The sequence below is a fragment of the Bidens hawaiensis genome, unplaced genomic scaffold, assembly GCF_021521415.1.
Source record: "Bidens hawaiensis isolate Kalapana, Puna unplaced genomic scaffold, B.hawaiensis_p1.1 tig00032410_1, whole genome shotgun sequence".
NCBI classification, from domain to species: domain Eukaryota; kingdom Viridiplantae; phylum Streptophyta; class Magnoliopsida; order Asterales; family Asteraceae; genus Bidens; species Bidens hawaiensis.
This window is the reverse complement of record NW_027495517.1, coordinates 41,745-47,755: the sequence shown is the minus strand read 5'-3', so window position 1 is coordinate 47,755 and position 6,011 is coordinate 41,745. Positions and strand designations below refer to the sequence as shown.

The 6,011-nt window shown below is 34.9% G+C and overlaps 1 pseudogene; it reads left to right on the top strand.

Moving 5' to 3' along the window:
* The first annotated feature begins 3,347 nt into the window (after window positions 1–3,347).
* Window positions 3,348–3,602, top strand: LOC143583480 (metallothionein-like protein 4B pseudogene; annotated as a pseudogene).
* The last annotated feature ends 2,409 nt before the right edge of the window (window positions 3,603–6,011 follow it).

The following is a 6,011-nucleotide window of genomic DNA, read 5'->3' as shown; positions in this document are numbered from 1 at the left end:
ATTAAGAGTTTTGAGCCATTTAAAGCGTTACAAGTAAAAAAAGAAGTTGAAATAATAATAAAAAAAATTGATTGTTTTGTTTTGTTATTGCATGCCAATGGATAAATTGTTGCATGTCTTTACTTTAGCTATTAAAATAATTATTATAAAATGGGCATACATATGCCTGTAAATGAACCGAACGTTTGGTGAACTATTCGTGAACCGTTCGGCAGAAAATTCGTTTATGTTCGTTTACTTAATAAACGAACGAACATGAACAGAAAATTTGTGCTCGTTTAATTAAACGAACGAACATGAACACATGTTCCGTTTGTTCATTTATGTTCATGAACGTTCGTTTATGTATGTTTATTTATGTTCGTTTATGTATTAATAGAAAACAATTAAATATTATCTAGATAGGTAATCTGCTTAAAGGTTTTATATTTGTTAATTTGTGTTCATTTAAGTTCGTTTATGTTTGTGTTCATTCACATTTGTTTATACATGTTCGTTTATCTTTGTTCTGTTATGTTCGTTTAGATTTTAAACAAACGAACACAAATGTCCATTTTTAAATAAACAAACATGAACATAAATATTTGTTCGATTACCTATCGTGCTTACTTGTAGTACATTTTCGTAATAGAGAAGTGTTCCGGAACACCCAAGTATCAACAACTGTTACAAATGACTAGTAAAGTATCTACTTCTGTCTTCTCCCGCCAATACATATCTTTTCGAAAAACATGCCACACATTCATACGTTATTGTGCTATTGGCTACACATTTGTTTTATTATAGTCAATCGCTAAATGCCTAAATGACTAATCAATATTAATTTCATTTTCTCTTCAGAGCAGTGGCAAGAGAAGATGACTGTTGATCGAAGCCATCAAGAAAAACCATGATGGCGTTGTATATTTCAACTTTCTTACATCACTTCAATTACTATATAAAAGACATTTTGAATAGCCAAGCTACTAAAACTTCCATACATGTTTAAATACGGAAAATTTGGAACCATTGTTCGAGGAGTGTTATGAAATCCAAATAAAATGATATATGAGAAATGGATGTTACAGTTTACACTTAACTCAAATATCAATATTGTTAATTAATTTTTAATGAAACAAGTTGTTTTTTGTTGTCTTGTTGAAATATTTTGTTAGTTAAATTACTGCTAAAGTGCTAATAAAGGATCTAGCCTGATGATTGTGGGCTCATTGTTGTTGGGCTGAAAAGTTGTGAAGTCATATAAATATGATGGGCTTTCACGGGCTAAATCTGGAATGATAAAAGTGCTTACTTGGACAAACATAATCTGGATTTTTCTTTATCTACAAACGGATTAGAGAAGTGTGCCAATTCATCTAGCTTATGATTGGGGTCTACAAGTTTTGTCTTGTCTTGAAATCATCAGACGAGCAACACCAGCTCACGACCAACGATTTGTTTATTGTGGAAGCACAACTAGACATGCACGCGCCAATGTTCTCGTCGAGGCCGTGCCCGATGAAGTCTGGGACTAGCTAGCAAACCCAAGAATTCTAGCACAAACAAGCAAAACGATAATCAAACAGTTGGCTCGTGACAACGCCCTCTCTTTGTCGACGTTCTTATAGATCTTTTCAGGTAACGTGTTGGTTCTTACTAACAGTCGGTTTGCATAATTTTACATTCTCATCGGTTTCATTTTGTTTGAAAGATGTTTTAATAGAGTTTTTTTTTCGTAATAGCTTTATTCTTTTGCGTTACCCGTAAAAATGTAAATACAATTCTTTGAATCATTGATTCTTTAAAAATTTAATACCGCCCATTGACTTAAAAATTTAGCATTCAAGTTTCAAGAGCAGAGGGGAGGGTGTTTTTAACTTCGATGTATAGCAATCAATGATTTTTGCTTAAATTTTACTAACCCCTTTTAAATTTCAACTAGTGTTTTCCCTGTGCGTTGCACAGTAAAATCGGCCGGTAAAACCCGGGATCAGCACGAATTTAGTCAATAGTAGCTACGCTTGTTACGGTATTGGAACTAAAGCAAACTGGAAACAAAAAATTAAAAATAAAAAAATGAGGCAGGTTAATGGGGGTGGCGTCGGTTGGTCCTGGACAACAGCAGTGAGTCAACACGAATTTAGTCAATATTAGCTACGTTCGTTACGGTACTAGAACTAAAACAAAGTTAAAACAAAAAATAAAAATAAAAATTGAGGTGAGTCAATGGAGTGGCGTTGGTCGCCAATGGGGTGACGTTAACGGTCGGTCCTAAACGCTGAATCAGTGACTCTACAACACTCGTATAACATATTGCAATTTTTTTTGTTTGCATATTTAAAACAATTTTATTCGGTCGGTAAACCCGGGCGTTGGTAAAACCCGATCGTTGCAACGACAAGTCGACTCGTATTCGGGCTAGTGAGGCGGTAAAACTGGGGCGCTAGTAAAATCCGAGCTTTCCGGTGGTGGGTCAACGTGAATTTTGTCGATTTTGTTTACATTTAAAGTTAGGTAAAACCCGGGTGTGGGTAAACCCGGGCGTTGTCGGTACCGGACGTTGCACGGTGAGTTGGTAAAACCCGAGCATTGTCAGTCCCCGACGTTGTGGCGGTGAGTCGACACAAATTCGGAAAAACCTGTTAACAAAACGTTCGTTACGGATCTAGGAAAAAACAAAAAAAAACATTTAACCAATAAAAAAAATTTGAACCGTTGAATTGGTGTCACTTGACCTAATCATGGCCTTGTGGCACAAACCATTGACTTCACTTATATATAATAAAAACAACTTCCCATTACTTTTGTCACATAAGTTTCAAACGTTTACTCGTGGTATGTACTTGGTAATAAAATTCTTGTTTTTCAACTTTTGCCACATACATTTAGGCTTAAAATTTTGATCACAGAACTTTTAGCCTTTTAATTTTTATATAAAAGTTTTATACTTCTTCAATAAAACTTATAGTCTTTTAATTTTAACTAAAAAATTTTATTGTAACGAATAAGACTGATACTAACCGAGTTCTGTCCTCCGTTCACAATAGCTTTCGAATATGAAAAACATTTAACGCACTCCACCCCTTGTCTTGTCAACTTGCCTATTTTGATAAAATTTTCTAAAGAAAATGGAGATCACTTCAAAGGGTACGTGATGTTGAAAAGTCAAAACGGTGCGTTGTTTTAAGTTTGTAACGCCACGACATGTCCAAATGTCCACCTCTCCAGTACCAGAAGTCGCCACGTCTCGATCTACTCATATATATATATATATATATATATATATATATATATATATATATATATATATATATATATATATTAAAGGAGATGCATGCAAGCACAAAATTAAGTACAAGGAATTGAAAACAATGGCGGACATGAGAGGAAGCGGTGTTATATGCGACGAGAGATGCGGCTGCCCGTCACCGTGCCCCGGCGGAGTTTCCTGCACGTGCAAGAGCAAGAGCGGTGGCGGTGTGGAGGAGCACAAGAAATGCTCGTGTGGCGGTCATTGCGGATGCAACCCTTGCAGCTGCTCCCAAGCCACGCCCTCCCAAGGCACCGGAAAGGCCTTCTGCAAGTGCGCGGATGGGTGTACTTGCGTCACCTGCTCATCTTAGACTCACCATGAATCTTTAACCTGTATAATAAACACTGTTTACGTGCATGTGTTAGTGCTAAGTATGTATGTGTAGTTTGGAAAATAAATAAGATTCTTAATATCATGACTTATCATTATTAAGGAACATGTTGTGGTGTGAATTTTGAAGATCCTTAATATCATGATTGGTAAATAACTTATCATTATTCAGATGTTAACTTTTCCATTTTTATAATAACAATTCTTTAATAGTATGGAAAGAATTCCAACTCCTCTAAGCAGTACCCTCTCATAAAGCTAGAAGGGAGGATTCTAATAAACAAAAGAGGCACAGCCTCTTCAATCTTGTATCCGGATACTAGTTAAATTCCCTCAAAAATATAATAATCTTATATGCATTTAAATAGGTAGTCGTAAGGGAGAGAGTTCATATGATTCAAGTTTGATTCATGCCCATAACATTTAAATAGGTAGTCGTAAGGGGGAGACTTCATATTTCATATGATTCAAGTTTGATTCTGCCCATAATATTTAGTTTTACTACATACATTTAGTTTCATTGCATATAACATTTAGTTTCAAGGTATCAGGGTGATAATAGAATGATATTTCATATAATTCAAGTTTGATTTCTGCCCGTAACATTTAGTTTCAAGACATCAGGGTGATAATAGAAGACCATACGAATAGATGGCTTTTACTAGTTGGATGATTAAACTGAATGGGTTTTATCTCATCGTATTGTCGAGCCATAGGGCGATTGTTCACAAGTATTGGTATTAGGTAAGGGTTTTTTCCGAATCGAATGACGAGTGTATTCTGATATGGTAAATTTAACCAGTAGTCTGTTAAAGGGTTCATCAAGCCATGGGGCGATTGTTCACAAGTATTGGTCTTAGGTAAGGGTTTTTTCCGAATCGAATGACGAGTGTATTCTGATATGATAAATTTAACCAGTAGTCTGTTAAAGGGTTTGTTTGCCGTTAAAAAAATAGATGGTTTAAGATTGTGTCTTTACAAATAAGATTTCATCTAATTAATTGTTTGTGTAATGAATAAAAAAAGCTTAGATTTCATCTAATTAATTGTTTGTGTACCGGATAAAAAACACTTTCTTAGGGGGGAGGGAGTAGTCACAAAAGGGTAGTGAAACTACTTTTGACAATGAGCAATCTTACACCGTCACATTGTTTTTACTCTTAATTACTCTAAACTGCCCTGAAAGTTCGTAATGATGCATTCAAACTATTCTAAAGAATTTTATTTTTTAATTTAAAAATTATAGCAATAAATTTAAAAAAGTATATATAAATAAGAACTATCAATAATAAAATGAAAATTACAAACTAAAAAAACAACAAATAGAAAAATAAAAATACTACTCGTTGTTGAGGTAGGTTAGATTTAGAGAGTCAATATGATCTATAAGATCCTATCGTAGTTGGAAATGAATTGTCGCATCTCATAACTCTTTCATCACGCTATCGTCACAATGTGGCTCGATCGGAGGTCTCATATGTAGACTAGCGATATCGCATTACTGCCTTCTTTCGGATAAGTCCGTTCATTAAATAACCTGCCAGTTCCATGGCAGAATCGGTAGTTTGCTGCAAATGAGACCTCACTATATCTTGGATTTCTCGTGGTAACCCCTAGATGTAATGTAACACCCCGGCTAAAGCGGAAACGTCTGAGTGTGATATATAAATTGCTCAAACACACGTGACACTATTAGGTGACCACAATAACATTATTTCATTTAAATCATCATGTAACACAAGTTTATCAAATAATACAAGTTGAAACAATAAATAAATAAATGATAACTTGTTCTTTTAATATCCTATAGGCATGCTATGTGTCTTCTAACTTTAATCATCGTATCTTTACACCTGTAACATATGTATAAAATAAAGTCAGCTATGAACATAGCTAGTGAATTCCCACAGTTTTATATACATACATAAAAATCATACAATTCATGGAAAGGTGATAAACGAGCAAGTAAAGTCCTTTCCAGTTGGTATCAACCAACGTACTTGGATATTCGCGCAAATAAGGTCCTTTCCAGTTGGTGACAACCAACGTACTTGGATAATGAGGCTCTTTTCCACTCGATACAAATGGACCGGAGTGCAAAGGGAGCGTATGATCATACTTAATGAGGCTACCACCACGTGCAAGTAAAGTTCGAGCAAGTAATTCAAATAACACACAAGTCCATATACTAATTGTAGTTTGTAATCGAAATCATAAATACTTGAAGTTTTGTAGGATACATATGCCACCCCAAAATATGAAAACGTTTAAAAAGGGGTTGTGAGAAACTCACATTGAATTTGAAGATAAACATTGCAATGAAACCGAAATCATGATAACGAAACCGAAACAACCGAAAGTGCGTTAAAGAAATCCGACACGATTGAAC